Source organism: Rhinopithecus roxellana, chromosome 3, assembly GCF_007565055.1.
Source record: "Rhinopithecus roxellana isolate Shanxi Qingling chromosome 3, ASM756505v1, whole genome shotgun sequence".
Classification (NCBI taxonomy): domain Eukaryota; kingdom Metazoa; phylum Chordata; class Mammalia; order Primates; family Cercopithecidae; genus Rhinopithecus; species Rhinopithecus roxellana.
In genome coordinates, this window is record NC_044551.1 from 54,638,463 (window position 1) to 54,657,042 (window position 18,580).

Here is an 18,580-nt window from a genome sequence, read left to right on the forward strand (position 1 = left end):
TGAGATCAACGCTACACAATCTCTTCTAGAAAATGAAAGAGAACACTCATAACTCATATTATGAAGCCAGCATCAACCTGATATCAAACACATATGTTTTGTCTCATTGATTTTTGCTCTTATTTTTTATTGTTTTTTTCCTTCTGCTTGCTTTGGATTTTTCTCTTTCTAATTTCTTCAGATGAAAGCTTACATTGTTGACTTAAATCCTTTCTTTTTTTCCCTAGCATTATCAAATGTTTTAAATAAGCATTTAATGTAGAATTTTTCCTCTAATCACTGCTTTACCTGCATCTGCATCTTATAAAGATTCATACAAAAAACATAATAAACACAAAGATGATAAAACACAAAGATAACAAAAAAACCCTACAGAGAAGTATTCCTGATTAACATAAACACAAAAAACTCTTCAACATATTAGCAAGTCAAATCAAGCTATACATAAAAAGAATTATCATACCGTGACCAAGTGTAATCCACTATATTAACAGTTTAAGAACCCAAATCACACATTCATTTGATTTGCTGCAGAAGAATCACGTGATAAAATTTAACATCTATTCATGATAAAAACTCTTAGAAAATTGGAAATCGAAGGGGAATTCTTCAAACAAATAAATAACATGTATAAAAAACTAATAGCTGACATGATGCTTAATGATAAAAGATTATGTACTTTGCTTCTAAAATAGGGAGCAAAACAATAATTTCCATACTCACTACTCCTACTCAACATTGTGCTGGGAGTTCAAGCAAGCACAATGTTGACAAGAAAAGACAAGAAAGACAACAGATAAAAAAGACAAATAAAAAAAGTGACTCATAATATTGCAAAGGAGGAAATAATACTGCCCCTATTCACCACGTCTCATATATGTCTATGAAGGCAATTCCAAGGAATCTACAAAAAAGTCTCCTAGAACAAAGAGGTGAGTTTAATAAGATTGCAGGATACGAAGTAAGTACAGAAAAATTAATAATATTTTCATGTAATAGCAATGTATAATTAGAAAACAAATTTGAAAATTTATAGTAGCTTTGAAAAGTGAGATATTTAGCTATAAATATAACAAAACACCCACAGGATCTGTGTGAAAAACTGCAAAATGATAATTAAAGGAATCAACAAAGACCTAAATAAAGGAAGAGGCATATCCCATTAGTGGATTGAAAAACTCGAAGTTGTAAAGAGGTCAGTAAGCCTCAGACTGATCTGTAGATTTAATACAATTCCAGTCAAAATACCCTACCTGGCATTTTTGTAGGTAGAGACAAGCTGATTCTAAAATTTATATGGAGACTGTCCATTCTCCATTGTGCATTTTTGGCACCCTTGTTGAAGATCAGATGACTGTATATATATATGGATCTATTTCTGAACCCTCACTTCTGTTCCATTGATCTGTATGCCAGTTTTTATGCCAGTACTATACTGTTTTAATTGTTGTAGCTTTGCAATATATTTTTCAATCAGGAAGTGTGATGTCTCCAGCTTTGTGCTTCTTTCTAAAGACTGATTTGGCTATTTGGAGTCTTTTGTGGCTTCATGTGAATTTTAAAATCGTTTTTTCTATTTTTTTAAAAAATGCCATTTGGGATTTTGATATGGATTACATCAACTCTATAGGCCACTTTTGGTAATACGGACATTTTAACAGTGTTAAGTCTTCTGATCCATGAATACGTAATATCTTTCAATTTATTTATGTGTTTTTTCTTTCTTTAAACATCTATAAAACTATAAAACATCAATGCTTTATAGTTTTCAGTATATAACTCTTTCATCGTTGCCTATTCCTAAGTATTTTATTTCTTGTTGTTATTGTAAATGGAATTGTTTCTTAATTTCCTTTTTGGATAGTTCATTATTAGCCTATAGAAATGCAACTTTATTGAATTCATTTATTAGTTCTAATAGTTTTCTGTGGAGTCTTTATGGCTTTCTACACATAAGATAATGCCATCTGTAAAGAGGTAATTTTATTTCTTCCTGTCTGATTTGGACGACTTTTATTTCTTTTTCTGGCCTGGTTAGGACTTCCAGTACTATATTGCATAGAAGTACTTTCAGTACTATGTTGAGAGTGAGCATCCTTGCCTTGCTGATCTTACAGGAAAAGCTTTTGTGATTTTACCATACCATTGAGTATGACATCACTGTGAGCTTTTAATATACAGCCTTTATTATGATGAGGTAAATTCCTTCTATACCTAGTTTGTTGAGGATTTATTTTTTTTTGTGAAAAGGTTTTTAATTTTGTTAAATGCATTTTCTACATCTATTGGGATGATCATGTAATTTTCTAGAACTAGAAATACCATTTGATCCAGCCATCCCATTACTGGTATATACCCAAAGGATTATAAATCATGCTGCTATAAAGACACATGCACATGTATGTTTATTGCAGCACTATTCACAATAGCAAAGACTTGGAATCAACCCAAATGTCCATCAGTGACAGACTGGATTAAGAAAATGTGGCACATGGGGCGGAGCAAGATGGCCGAATAGGAACAACTCCAGTCTCCAACTCCCAGCGCGAGCGACACAGAAGACCGGTGATTTCTGCATTTTCAACTGAGGTACTGGGGTCATCTCACTAGGGAGTGCCGGACAATCGGTGCTGGTCAGCTGCTGCAGCCTGACCAGCGAGAGCTGAAGCAGGGCGAGGCATCGCCTCACCTGGAAGCGCAAGGGGGAAGGGGATCCGTTTTCCTAGCCAGGGGAACTGAGACACACAACACCTGGAAAATCGGGTAACTCCCACCCCAATACTGCGCTGTAAGCATACAGGCATTCCAGGAGAATATATCCCACACCTGGCCGGGAGGGTCCCACGCCCACGAAGCCTCCCTCACTGCTAACACAGCAGTCTGCCGCGATCTATCCGCAAGGCAGCAGCGAGGCTGGGGGAGGGGCGCCCGCCATTGCTGAGGCTTAAGTAGGTAAACAAAGCCGCTGGGAAGCTCGAACTGGGTGGAGCTCACAGCAGCTCAAGGAAGCCTGCCTGTCTCTGTAGTCTCCACCTCTGGGGACAGCGCACAGCTGAAGACCAACAGGGGAAGTAGCGGGAGCCGGTGCAGACGCGAACGACTCTGTCTGACAGCTTTGGGGAGAGCCGCGGATCTCCCAACGCGGAGGTTGAGATCTGAGAACGGACAGACTGCCTGCTCAGGTGTGTCCCTGACCCCTGAGTAGCCTAGCTGGGAGAAATCCCCCACTAGGGGCAGTCTGACACCCCACACCTCACAGGGTGGAGTACACCCCTGAGAGGACACTTCCAAAGGAAGAATCAGACAGGTACACTCGCTGTTCAGCAATATTCTATCTTCGGCAACCTCTGCTGCTGATACCCAGGCAAACAGGGTCTGGAGTGGACCTCAAGCAATCTCCAACAGACCAACAGAGAGTCCTTCTGACTGTCAGAAGGAAAACTATCAAACAGGAAGGACACCTATACCAAAACCCCATCAGTTCGTCACCACCATCAAAGACCAGAGACAGATAAAACCACAAAGATGGGGAAGAAGCAGGGCAGAAAAGCTGGAAATTCAAAAAATAAGAGCGCATCTCCCCCTGCAAAGGAGCGCAGCCCATCACCAGCAACGGATCAAAGCTGGTCAGAGAATGACTTGGACGAGAGGAGAGAAGAAGGCTTCAGTCCATCAAACTTATCAGAGCTAAAGGAGGAATTACGTACCCAGCGCAAAGAAACTAAAAATCTTGAAAAAAGAGTGGAAGAATTGACAGCTAGACTCATTAATGCAGAGAAGATCATAAACGAAATGACAGAGATGAAAACCATGACACGAGAAATACGTGACAAATGCACAAGCTTCAGTAACCGACTCGATCAACTGGAAGAAAGAGTATCAGCGATTGAAGATCAAATGAATGAAATGAAGCGAGAAGAGAAACCAAAAGAAAAAAGAAGAAAAAGAAATGAACAAAGCCTGCAAGAAGTATGGGATTACGTAAAAAGACCAAATCTACGTCTGATTGGGGTGCCTGAAAGTGAGGGGGAAAATGGAACCAAGTTGGAAAACACTCTTCAGGATATCATCCAGGAGAACTTCCCCAACCTAGTAGGGCAGGCCAACATTCAAATTCAGGAAATACAGAGAACGCCACAAAGATACTCCTCGAGAAGAGCAACTCCAAGACACATCATTGCCAGATTCACCAAAGTTGAAATGAAGGAAAAAATCTTAAGGGCAGCCAGAGAGAAAGGTCGGGTCACCCACAAAGGGAAGCCCATCAGACTAACAGCAGATCTCTCGGCAGAAACTCTACAAGCCAGAAGAGAGTGGGGGCCAATATTCAACGTTCTTAAAGAAAAGAATTTTCAACCCAGAATTTCATATCCAGCCAAACTAAGTTTCATAAGTGAAGGAGAAATAAAATCCTTTACAGATAAGCAAATGCTTAGAGATTTTGTCACCACCAGGCCTGCCTTACAAGAGACCCTGAAGGAAGCCCTAAACATGGAAAGGAACAACCGGTACCAGCCATCGCAAAAACTTGGCAAAATGTAAAGACCATCGAGGCTAGGAAGAAACTGCATCAACTAACGAGCAAAATAACCAGTTAATATCATAATGGCAGGATCAAGTTCACACATAACAATATTAACCTTAAATGTTAATGGACTAAATGCTCCAATTAAAAGACACAGACTGGCAAACTGGATAAAGAGTCAAGACCCATCAGTCTGCTGTATTCAGGAGACCCAACTCACATGCAGAGACATACATAGGCTCAAAATAAAGGGATGGAGGAAGATCTACCAAGCAAATGGAGAACAAAAAAAAGCAGGGGTTGCAATCCTAGTCTCTGATAAAACAGACTTTAAACCATCAAAGATCAAAAGAGACAAAGAAGGCCATTACATAATGGTAAAGGGATCAATTCAACAGGAAGAGCTAACTCTCCTAAATATATATGCACCCAATACAGGAGCACCCAGATTCATAAAGCAAGTCCTTAGAGACTTACAAAGAGACTTAGACTCCCATACAATAATAATGGGGGACTTCAACACTCCGCTGTCAACATTAGACAGATCAACGAGACAGAAAGTTAACAAGGATATCCAGGAATTGAACTCATCTCTGCACCAAGCGGACCTAATAGACATCTATAGAACTCTCCACCCCAAATCAACAGAATATACATTCTTCTCAGCACCACATCGCACTTATTCCAAAATTGACCACATAATTGGAAGTAAAGCACTCCTCAGCAAATGTAAAAGAACAGAAATTATAACAAACTGTCTCTCAGACCACAGTGCAATCAAACTAGAACTCAGGACTAAGAAACTCAATCAAAACCGCTCAACTACATGGAAACTGAACAACCTGCTCCTGAATGACTACTGGGTACATAACGAAATGAAAGCGGAAATAAAGATGTTCTTTGAAACCAATGAGAACAAAGATACAACATACCAGAATCTCTGGGACACATTTAAAGCAGTGTGTAGAGGGAAATTTATAGCACTAAATGCCCACAAGAGAAAGCAGGAAAGATCTAAAATTGACACTCTAACATCACAATTAAAAGAACTAGAGAGGCAAGAGCAATCACATTCAAAAGCTAGCAGAAGGCAAGAAATAACTAAGATCAGAGCAGAACTGAAGGAGATAGAGACACAAAAAACCCTCCAAAAAATCAATGAATCCAGGAGTTGGTTTTTTGAAAAGATCAACAAAATTGACAGACCGCTAGCAAGGCTAATAAAGAAAAAAAGAGAGAGGAATCAAATAGATGCAATAAAAAATGATAAAGGGGATATCACCACTGACCCCACAGAAATACAAACTACCATCAGAGAATACTATAAACGCCTCTACGCAAATCAACTAGAAAATCTAGAAGAAATGGATAATTTCCTGGACACTTACACTCTCCCAAGGCTAAACCAGGAAGAAGTTGAATCCCTGAATAGACCAATAGCAGGCTCTGAAATTGAGGCAACAATTAATAGCCTACCCACCAAAAAAAGTCCAGGACCAGATGGATTCACAGCTGAATTCTACCAGAGGTACAAGGAGGAGCTGGTACCATTCCTTCTGAAACTATTCCAATCAATAGAAAAAGAGGGAATCCTCCCTAACTCATTTTATGAGGCCAACATCATCCTGATACCAAAGCCTGGCAGAGACACAACAAAAAAAGAGAATTTTAGACCAATATCCCTGATGAACATTGATGCAAAAATCCTCAATAAAATACTGGCAAACCGGATTCAGCAGCACATCAAAAAGCTTATCCACCATGATCAAGTGGGCTTCATCCCTGGGATGCAAGGCTGGTTCAACATTCGCAAATCAATAAACGTAATCCAGCATATAAACAGAACCAAAGACAAGAACCACATGATTGTCTCAATAGATGCAGAAAAGGCTTTTGACAAAATTCAACAGCCCTTCATGCTAAAAACGCTCAATAAATTCGGTATTGATGGAACGTACCTCAAAATAATAAGAGCTATTTATGACAAACCCACAGCTAATATCATACTGAATGGGCAAAAACTGGAAAAATTCCCTTTGAAAACTGGCACAAGACAGGGATGCCCTCTCTCACCACTCCTATTCAACATAGTGTTGGAAGTTCTGGCTAGGGCAATCAGGCAAGAGAAAGAAATCAAGGGTATCCAGTTAGGAAAAGAAGAAGTCAAATTGTCCCTGTTTGCAGATGACATGATTGTATATTTAGAAAACCCCATCGTCTCAGCCCAAAATCTCCTTAAGCTGATAAGCAACTTCAGCAAAGTCTCAGGATACAAAATTAATGTGCAAAAATCACAAGCATTCTTATACACCAGCAACAGACAAGCAGAGAGCCAAATCAGGAATGAACTTCCATTCACAATTGCTTCAAAGAGAATAAAATACCTAGGAATCCAGCTTACAAGGGATGTAAAGGACCTCTTCAAGGAGAACTACAAACCACTGCTCAGTGAAATCAAAGAGGACACAAACAAATGGAAGAACATACCATGCTCATGGATAGGAAGAATCAATATCGTGAAAATGGCCATACTCCCCAAGGTTATTTATAGATTCAATGCCATCCCCATCAAGCTACCAATGACTTTCTTCACAGAATTGGAAAAAACTGCTTTAAAGTTCATATGGAACCAAAAAAGAGCCCGCATTGCCAAGACAATCCTAAGTCAAAAGGACAAAGCTGGAGGCGTCACGCTACCTGACTTCAAACTATACTACAAGGCTACAGTAACCAAAACAGCATGGTACTGGTACCAAAACAGAGATATAGACCAATGGAACAGAACAGAGTCCTCAGAAATAATACCGCACATCTACAGCCATCTGATCTTTGACAAACCTGAGAGAAACAAGAAATGGGGAAAGGATTCCCTATTTAATAAATGGTGCTGGGAAAATTGGCTAGCCATAAGTAGAAAGCTGAAACTGGATCCTTTCCTTACCCCTTATACGAAGATTAATTCAAGATGGATTAGAGACTTAAATGTTAGACCTAATACCATAAAAACCCTAGAAGAAAATCTAGGTAGTACCATTCAGGACATAGGCATGGGCAAGGACTTCATGTCTAAAACACCAAAAGCAACGGCAGCAAAAGCCATAATTGACAAATGGGATCTAATTAAACTAAAGAGCTTTTGCACAGCAAAAGAAACTACCATCAGAGTGAACAGGCAACCTACAGAATGGGAGAAAATTTTTGCAACCTACTCATCTGACAAAGGGCTAATATCCAGAATCTACAAAGAACTCAAACAAATATACGAGAAAAAAACAAACAACCCCATCAAAAAGTGGGGAAAGGATATGAACAGACATTTCTCAAAAGAAGATATTCATACAGCCAACAGACACATGAAAAAATGCTCATCATCACTGGCCATCAGAGAAATGCAAATCAAAACCACAATGAGATACCATCTCACACCAGTTAGAATGGCAATCATTAAGAAGTCAGGAAACAACAGGTGTTGGAGAGGATGTGGAGAAATAGGAACACTTTTACACTGTTGGTGGGATTGTAAACTAGTTCAACCATTATGGAAAAGAGTATGGCAATTCCTCAAGGATCTAGAACTAGATGTACCATATGACCCAGCCATCCCACTACTGGGTATATACCCAAAGGATTATAAATTAGTCTACTACAAAGACACATGTACACGTATGTTTATTGCGGCACTATTCACAATAGCAAAGACTTGGAATCAACCCAAATGTCCATCTGTGACAGACTGGATTAAGAAAATGTGGCACATATACACCATGGAATACTATGCAGCCATAAAAAAGGATGAGTTTGCATCCTTTGTAGGGACATGGATGCAGCTGGAAACCATCATTCTTAGCAAACTATCACAAGAACAGAAAACCAAACACCGCATGTTCTCACTCATAGGTGGGAACTGAACAATAAGATCACTTGGACTCGGGAAGGGGAACATCACACACTGGGGTCTATCATGGGGAGGGGGGAGGGGGGAGGAGGGAGGGATTGCATTGGGGAGTTATACATGATATAAATGATGAATTGATGGGTGCTGACGAGTTGATGGGTGCAGCACACCAACATGGCATAAGTATACATATGTAACAAACCTGCACGTTATGCACATGTACCCTAGAACTTAAAGTATAATAAAAAAAAAAAAAAAAAAAAAAAAAGAAAATGTGGCACATATACACCATGGATTACTATGCAGCCATAAAAATGGATGAGTTCGTGTCCTTTGTAGGGACATGGATATAGCTGGAAACCATCATTCTCAGCAAACTATCGCAAGAACAGAAAACCAAACACTGCATGTTCTCACTCATAGGTGGGAATTGAACAAAGAGATCACTTGGACTCAGGAAGGGGAACATCACACACCGGAGCCTATTGTGGCGTGGGGGGAGTGGGGAGGGATAGCATTAGGAGATACACCTAATGTAAATGAGGAGTTAATGGGTGCAGCACACCAACATGGCACATGTATACATATGTAACAAATCTGCAGGTTGTACACATGTACCCTAGAACTTAAAGTATAAAAAAAAAAAAAAATTCAATCCTTTTTAAATGTCCTGTATTACTTTAATTGATTTGCATATGTTGAACCATCCTTGCATCCCAGGGATAAATCCCACTTCATCATGGTATATGGCCTTTTAAATTTATTAAGAAGACTGTATGTATACATGTGAAAGAATGAAATTGTACCCTCATCTGACACCATACATGTAAATCAATGCAAAATGGGTTAAAGATTTAAACATAAGACCTGAAATTTTAAAACTCCTAGAAGCAAACATTGAGGAAAAGCTTCATGCCATTGGTCTTGGCAATGATTTCTTAGATATGACATCAAAAACACAAGCAACAGAAGCAAAAATAGACAACTGAGACTACATCAAACTGAAAGGATACTGTATAACAAAGGAAACAACAGAATGGAAGAAAATATTTGTATACATATTCTGATAAGAGTTTAATATCTAAAATAAGGTTTAAAAATGCCTTCAGCTGAATAGCCTAAAAATACAATAACCCAACTAAAAAACTGGCAAAGAACCTTGAATAGGCATATCTCCTAAGAACATATACAGAGATATCTGCATTTCCATGTTTGTTGCAGCATTATTCATAATAGCCAAGATATGGAATCAACTTAAGTGTCTATCAACAGATGATTAGATAAAGAAAATGTGGTATTTATACACAATGGAACACTATTTAGCCTTAAAATAAAAGTAAATCCTTCCATATGTGACAACATGAATGAACCTGGAGGACATTATGCTAAGTGAAAGAAGCCGGTCACATAAAAACAAATAGCTGTATGATTTCACTTATATGAGGTATCTAAAATAGCTCAAATACATAAAATAAGAGAGTAGGATTGTAGTTGCCAGGGATAAAGAGAAGGGAGCAATGAGGGATTCATCTTCAATGGGTATGAAGTTCCATTTATGCAAGACAAATATGTTCTAGAGATCTACTGTACAATATTGTGCCTACAGTTAATATTGTGCACTTAAAAACTTACTTAAAGGGTAGATATGTTGACATGTTAAGTGTTCTCACAACAGTGAAAAAAACTACATTTGTATAAACATTTAAAAAACAAAAAGTAAAGTCATAAAAAGTTTATATGAAAAGTCAAAGTAATTATTTAAGTATTTTAAAACAGAATAAGACTGGAGGAATCACACCACCTGATAATAAAACTAATTATGAAGCTAGAGTAATTAAGACAGTATAGTATTGACAAAGGAAAGGGCTCAGGATTGTTGGAACCAAATAGAGTCTAGAAATGGACCCCAAAACAGATGGCTAATTGATTTCTGACAAAGGTGCACAAACAGTTCGATGGAGGAAGAATAATCTTGTCAACACATGGTATTAAAACAATTGAAAACCTATACGCAAAAAAAAAGAACCCTGACTCAAACCTCACACTTCATACAAAAATTAACTCAAAGTGGATTATAGACTTAAATGTAATATGTAAAACTACAAATCTTTTAGAAGAAAACCTAGAAAAAAGCTTTATGATCTGTCATTATGCAGAGTTCTTACACATGACACCAAAAGCACAATTTATTTTTAAAAATTGACAAATGGACTTTATCAAAAATAAGAACTTTTGCTCTGTGAGAGATCTAACTTGGAGAATGAAAAGTCAATACACACACTGGGAAAATATATTTTTGAATTACCTATCTGACCAAAGATTTGTATCTAGAATATGTAAAGATTATTCAAACCTTAATATGAAGAAAACAAATAACCCACTAAAAAATGAGCAAAGGTTTTGAACACATCACCAGTGAGGATATAAAGATGGCAAATAAACACTTAAGTAGATGTTCAACATCGTTAGTCATAAGGGAAATATAAATTAAAACCAAATGTAGTGCACTTAAAAACTTAAGAGGGTAAGTTACCACCACAAATGTAATGATAGCTGATTGTGGTTTTAACTTCTATCTATTGAAGTAAAAGAAAAATGTTGACAACACAAAGTGCTGGTGAAGACACAAAGCAAATGAAACTCTCACACGTTGTAGGTGGGGATGCAAAATGCAGCACCCATCCTGGAAAACAGTTTGGAAGTTTCTTACAAAGTTAAACATGCACTTACCATATCACCCAGCAATCCTGCTCCTGGGTGTTTACCCTAGAGAAATGAAAAATTATGTTCTTATGAAAGCCTGTGCATGAATGATTTTAGCAGCTTTTTTTGGTGTTTTTTTTTTTTTTTTTTTTTTTTTTTTTTTTTTTTTTTTTTGAGGCCAAGTCTTCTCACTTTGTCACCCAGGCTGGATTGCAGTGTCATGATCATGACTCACTGCAGCCTCGACCTCCGTGGCTCAAGTGCACACCTGGCTGATTTTTTTATTTTTGGTAAAGATGGAATTTCACCATGTTGCCCGGGCTGACCTCAAATTCCTGGGCTCAACTGATCCTCTCACCTCGGCCTCCTAAAGTGCTGGGCTTGTAGGCATGAGTCACCGTGCCTGCCAAAAGCTTTCTTCCTAATTGCTCGAACCTGGAAATACTGCAAGTGTGCTTCAACGGATGAATGGATAAACAAACTGTGGGACATCCATACATTGGAATCTTTACTCAGCAATAAAAAGCAACAAGTGGATGAGTCTCCGAGGCCTTTGAAAGGCATTATGCATGAAAGAATTCAGTCTCAAAAGATTATGTTCTATATGATTCAATTTCTATGGCAACCTCAAAAAGACACGAAAACATAGTAATGGAGAAGAGATCAAAGGAATACCATGGGCCAGGTGCGGTGGCTCACACCCGTAATGCCAGCACTCTGGGAGGCCAAGGCGAGCAGATCACTTGAGATGAGGAATTCAAGACCAGCCTGGCTGACATTGGAGAAACCCCATCTCTACTAAAAACACAAAAACTAGCCAGATGTGGTGGCACATGCCTGTAGTCCCAGCTACTCAGGAGACTGAGGCAGAATAATTGCTTGAACCTGGGAGACAGAGGTTGCAATGAGCTGAGATCACACCACTGCACTCCAGCCTGGGTGACAGAGTGAGACTCCATCTCAAAAAAACCAAAACAAACAAACAAACAAACAAAAAAGGGATGCCATGAGGGAGTTTTTTAGGGCAATGGAATTGTTTCTGTATCCTGATTGTGGTTGTGGTTATTTATATATATTGTACAATCGCTAAAATTCATAGACCTGTAAATACATATAAACACAAAGTCAATTTTACTCTATAATGATCACAAAAGTAATCTAGGGAGCATAGCTGTGAAGTCTTCCCTCAGGTCCTCCTAACCTCCTTCTCCTTAGGGGCTCCGAGGCCTTTCCTTCCTCTCCTTGCTTCTGGATTCTGTCTCATAGTGCTCTTCTGTTTCCCTCCCAGTCTTGCCACCACCAGGCTGTAGCACTTCATTCAGGTCTTGTCTGGGGCTGTGACTCTGTGGCTTTGTTCCACACTCTTCTTAGTCAAGAACCGCCACCAAAATCTACTGGGTTTTCAGCCAGTTCCCTCAACAAAAAAACAAGCTACAACAAAAACAGAAATCATCTTTGATTTCTCTTTCTTCTACCTTCATATCCCATTCATTAGTGAGTATTGTCAGTTCTGCTTTCAAAATAGGTCCTGAGCCTAATCCCTGCAGCCACCTCTATCCGGGCCATTGCCATCTTAGGCCTTAGCTACTGCAACAGGCTTCTATCTGGTCTCTCTGCTTCCACTTCTTCCCTGCTATTGTCTATTTCCAATGCAGCAATCAGAGTAATCCCACGAAAACACATACCATGTCATTTCTACTTACAGTCCTCCTAAATCTTCCCAGTGTATTTAGAATAAAAGCCAAGTACCATCCCACCGCCTCCGCAGGGCTGTCCTCCTCCCCCTGCTTCCTCTGGTATTGTGCCCTGACCACGCTGACCTTCTTGCTCTTTCCAGGATATGTCATGCTTATTCCCACTTCAGTGCTATTTTCTCTGCCTGGAACTGGCTTCTCCCAGAAATCTGCATGGTCGCTGCTTCAGATAGTTCAAGACTCAGTCCTCAAGTCACTTCCTCAGAGAGAGCTCCTCTGCCTGTTTTAAATAGCCTCCCCAGCCTTCCAGTCTCTCTCTAGCCCCTTAACCTGATTTATTTTCTCTCAGCACTTAACCACCTCGTGCAAGGATGCTGGCTTCCCATGGCAACATAGAATCCATACTCCTTATTATTTCCTAGAAAGTGCTATGCGACCTGGTTCACGCCTCGCCTCTGACATCATAACCCTCTGCTCCTGAGGGACAATTCCCTTTTCTGTGCCATTCCCTGTGCACCCCTCCAGCCACACTGACTTCCTTGTGTTCCCAGAACAAAGCAAGGGTGCTTCTACCTCGGAATCTTTGCATCTGTGATTCCATCTCCCTCGAATGTTGTTCCTCCATAGAGCTTCCTAGCACATTCTCTGCTCAAATGACACTTAATCAGAGATTTTCTTGACCATCATATATAAAACAGCAAGCCCTTCATCATTCTCTACTCCTCTTATCTGTTTTATTTTTCATAGCATTTATAACTACCTGGTGTGTGTATAGCTATTTATCTGTTATGTGTTCTTAGCTCCCTGTACTAGGCTGTCAGCCTGCGGGGAGCCACGACTTTGTTTTGTTCACTATTGATTGTCTTTCTCTGTGAGTCTCAGCCTCATTCATACCAATGTTGCTTTGAGGATGGCTGGGTGCAGGGAGGCACTGGAGTACCAAGAGCCCTGGAGACACCCCTGGCCATACGGCTGTTGTTCCTTGTCTGTCTCTCTCACCCGCGTGTAAGGTCCATATTGGCGGTGACTGAGAGGCAGGGCGCGGTGCATAGTGGGTGCTCAAGAATAGCTGTAGAATGAACAAATGAATGAATAAATGATAGAGGTTTTTGGATATTTAAAAATAATGTTTTGGCTTTTAAAAGGAACTTTCCATGTTTTAAAACCTAAATGCAGAATAATGGTATGAATTGGCCAGTGAGGAAGTACCTTATGTGAAGTTTACTGCTAACATTTAAACATTTTCTCCTGCCTAGTGAAGACTTTTTGATGTCTTCCCATTGTTCTTAGGGTCATAATGCACTTTAAGATGGCTCCTGCCCCTTTGTCAGCCCACTTTCCCTTGCTCTGGGTCTCAGTCACACAACCCTCCTTTCAATTTCTCCTACCCGTGTTCCCTCCCAGTTCCAGGGCCTCTGCCTGCAAGGCTTCCTCTGTCTGGATGCTCTGGCTCCCACCCTCCCCAGAGTTAACTCCTCCTCACCCTCCCCATCTCTGCTAAATTCTCAGATCTTCAAGGGAAGCCCTCCCTGACACCCAGGCAAGGGTGATGTGCCCTCAAATCACCAGGTACCTCTCCTGCACACCCCAGATCACAGGTGTGGTCTAACATGTGTTTGTGTGATTATATAGTTAAGGTTCCCATGATGGGGAACTGGGTCTGCCTTTGCTTCACCATTAACTTCTCTGGAAACTAGCACTTCTGGAAACAGAATAGGCTTTTAAAAAAATATTTGTAAGGCCAGGCACGGTGGCTCATGCCTGTAATCCCAGCACTTTGGGAGGCCAAGGTGGGCAGATCACGAGGTCAGGAGATGGAGATCATCCTGGCTAACATGGTGAAACTCCATCTCTACTAAAAATACAAAAAATTAGCTGGGTGTGGTGGCCGGCGCCTGTAGTCCCAACTACTCAGGAGGCTGAGGCAGGAGAATGGCGTGAACATGGGAGGCGGAGCTTGCAGTGAGTCGAGATCGTGCCACTGCACTCCAGCCTGGGCAACAGAGCAAGACTCCATCTCAAAAAAAAAAAAAAAAAAGTATAAAATGAAAACATTACTTAGTTAATGATCTAAAAGTGGCTTATTTTTGTATAGCCTCAATTTTAGTGTAAGGCAGTGAAGGTAATTGTTGTAACAAAAGTCAAGGAAACCCATTAAGCTCTTAATCCCCTGGTACTGTTAGAAGATGAGAGATGCTGTGGTATAGACAGGCTAGGACACATGGCAGGTGAGTTTCCAGGGGCAGAGAGAGGAGATGAGCTTCACAGCTGCTGAGACCTGTCCCTCTGACTTGGGCAGGCATCCTCGTTATTTGAAAGTACAACAGGGCCAAACCTTCAATCCAGGAACACAGCTGGTGCTCAGATTTTTTTTTTAAAACAACATCATGTGGAATTTTCTTTATGTCTTTCTAATAAAACTCAAAGGATAGGAATAAAAATAGAAGAGATCATTGAAATCAGCTCAACATAAGGTAACCTTTGAGCAGTCAGCTGTGTCCCACTGTGAACTGCCTGGCCTCGAGTGTGCATGGGGAAGAAGGGGGTGCAGAGGTCAAGGTGTCTCTCCTTGTCGGGGGTGGTGTGGAGGTGATGGTGTCGGGGATGGTGTTCTCAGGTCGGGAGGAACAGGATCTGTCTGGTGACCTTTAACATGCCTTCCCACCTGGAAACCCCTCAGAGTTTATGCTCATCCTTTGTGTTAGTCAAAGCTTAAATCCCCTTCCTTATCTAAACTTTGCTAGAGAGATGAAATCGGTGTTTGCCCGGCTTGCTGCTCATTGGAATCACATGGGGAGGAAGCCTAGCACCCACTTGAGACCAGTGAAATTAGAATATGTGGTGTGGGGCCCAGGTATAGGTATTTTTAAGAAGCTCCTAAGTAATTCTGAAATGCAGCCAGAGTTGACAGCCACTGTAAAACAGGTAGTGCCATGGACGGGTTTCCTTCTTCCCTCTCCTCTGGTGCTCACTCTGTTCTCAGGCTGAATCAAGCTTGGCCAAGCTATGGCCCACAGGCTGCAGGCAGCCCCGGACAACTTTGAATGTGGCCCAATACAAATTCATAAACTTTCTTAAAACATAATGAGATTTTTCTGTGATTTTTTTTATTAGCTTATCAGCTTTCATTAGTGTTAGTGTATTTTATGTGTGGCTCAAGACAATTCTTCTTCCAATGTGGCCCAGGGGAGTCAAAAGTTTGGCCACCCCTGGGCTAAATGATCATCATGTGTGGCAGGCAGACTTCTGAGACAGCCACCAACAATCCTGTCTCCTGACATTCCTGGCCTTCTGTAGGCCCTGACTCCTGGAGTGCACACTGGATTTGAACTCAGGTCCACTTAACCATCAGAGTAAAATGGCTAAGACTGTCAGAAGAGCAGGTAAGGGGAGCTAAAGAGTCCTGCATGAACTGAAAACTTGAGTGCTCAGTCTGCAGTTATCAGTGGCCTCCGTCACTGCAGGTCCCTCCCCCAGCTCTAACCCCAACCCAAGGGGGATGACTTAGGGCCTGGTGGCCCTTTGGTGCCCTAAGAATCCTGGATAGAACCTTTCTTCAAGGTTCTGCCCTTCTCCTTCTTTTGATCTTCTGTTGACCTCACCTGCCAATCTGAACCGGGAGCTGGCATGGCGCCTCTGTCTCTCTCAGCTAGAGAAAACCATCTTCTCAAAGCAGAGCCAATCAGAACAATGTTCTCCACAGTGTGGCTTAGGAGCTGCTTCTCTGGATCATGATTACATTCATTGCCACGGTGTGAACTCAAGCACCAGGGGCCAGGGTCTTTCCAGGATCCCTGGGTCTGGCAGTGGGCTCCTCTGGCAGAGCCCACGTGCCTTCTCTTGGAGGAAGAGCAAACTGAGCCTTTCTGATTCCTAGGCCTGTTGGCATTTCTGTAGTGAAGTTTGGATTACCAGGCCAATCAGTGCCCACTCCCTTAAATCTGCCCCCAGCATCAAAAGAGCTGCTCTGGGGATTCTGTTCCATGTCCCCAGTTTCCCCCACCCCCAGAGGCCAGCAGCCCTTTTGTTGGTTTGGCTCTCAGCTTAGATCATTGAAGTGATTTCAGCTCCAACTGGGCAACACTCAGCGTTTCATTTATGTCTTGGCAAGGTTACCATGTTATTACTTAACTGTGCCGCTGCTACTCAATAAGTGGGAACTGATTGAAATAACCACAGGAGTTGCTGGATTCCCCTAATTTTAGCACAGAGTTAAAGCTCACTCCCACAGTTGGAAGTTAAAATAGGCTGCCAGCCCACAGAAATGCCCACCCACCACACCTAATTGTCACCCCACAGATGCCTGTCATGGAAGGAAACATGGAAGGCTGGAGAGAAGTTCTTAGAAGCAAGTTCTTCTCCTCAGTGGATGCCTGAGATCATTTTGGCCAGGCCCAATTTCTTTGAGACTGTAAGCCTGGGGAAATTTGCTTGACTGCTTTAGAGACTCCTGCTTTCTTCCCTGATTTGTCTGACAGGCAGTCAAAGTACAGAGTGCTCATTAGAACAACTGCAGAGAACAGGAACTCCTGTCTGGGGTGTCTCCTTAAATGACTCATTCCTGGAGTCCAGATGTGGGGAGGGCAAAGACCCTGAGAAATCTATGTAATTTGGAAAGCAGAAAAGAGACTTAATCCAAGTTAACTTGCTTTCTCTTGGTGTCATAGCCATCAACCACAACCCAAATGACACCACTTGAAGAAAAATTTGAAGTAAATGACATCTTGTGAAACTTCCCCCATCCCAGAACACTCGAATTGTTTTTTTTGTTTCTTACTATTGTAAACTAGATGTTACCAGATACGTTCTGAAGGTTTCTATGAAAAGTTATTTCTCATAGTGAGCCTGCTTCTTAATATTTCTCATACCTGTGCAATTTTGTGTTCTCTTGTACCTACTTTAAGTTATAATCTGCTCTTACATCTTAGTACAGCATAGTCGACCAGACTGTCAAGGGCAAAGTAGGGGATTAGAATGTGGAGATTTTTAGAGAAAGGGAAGGCTTTATCTGCAAGGTGTTTCCTAAGGGGACCCTGGGAAACCTCCAGAGTTCTTGGCAGTGGACAGTTCCCAGTCTCCCAGGCTTCATGGCCTCAGAGCTGGACTGTGTGGGAGCCTCCTGACACTGGTTTTGGTGATTAGCATCAGATTAGTCATCTTTAGAGGTATCTCCCTCCATGCCAGTCTCCTGCCCAAAAATGTCCATGACTTTCTTTTGTCTATGGATGAAACCCAAATCCCCTAGGCTTGCTTTCTTTTTTCTCTCTCTCTCTTTCTCTCTCTCTCTCCCTGTCTTCCTTCTTTCTTTCTTTCTCTCTCTCTTTCTCTCTCTCTCCTTCCTTCCTTCCTTCCTTCCTTCCTTCCTTCCTTCCTTCCTTCCTTCCTTCCTTCCTTCCTTCCTTCCTTCCTTCCTTCCTTCCTTCCTTCCTTCCCTCCTTCCTTCCTTCCTTTTCTCTTTCTCATTTTGTCACCCAAGCTGGAGTCCAGTGGCACAATCATGGCTCACTGCAGCCTCAACCTCCTGGGTGCAAGCGATCCTCCTGCCTCAACCCCCTAAGTAACTACAGGTGCATGCCACTACGTGTGGCTAATTTTTGTACTTTTTGTAGAGATGGGGTTTTGCCGTGTTGCCAAGGCTAGTCTCAAACTCTTGAGCTCAAGTGATTTGCCCACCTTGGCCTCCCAAATTGCTGGGATTATGGGCAGGAGCCACCGCACTTGGAGGCTTTCTTTCAATAAACTAGTGCCTAACAATATGCTCCC

General features: G+C 41.3%; 1 long non-coding RNA gene across 1 annotated transcript in view; it reads right to left on the reverse strand.

Moving 5' to 3' along the window:
- Positions 1-13,349, reverse strand: part of LOC115896514 — a 48,447-nt gene extending 35,098 nt beyond the window's left edge. Inside the window, exons 1-3 of the long non-coding RNA XR_004056411.1 lie at positions 12,827-13,349; positions 12,325-12,554; positions 11,151-11,186 (exon numbers count right to left, since the gene is read on the reverse strand). This is a non-coding gene — a long non-coding RNA (uncharacterized LOC115896514). The remainder of the gene's footprint in view (positions 1-11,150; positions 11,187-12,324; positions 12,555-12,826) is intronic.
- Between the last annotated feature and the right edge of the window lie 5,231 nt (positions 13,350-18,580).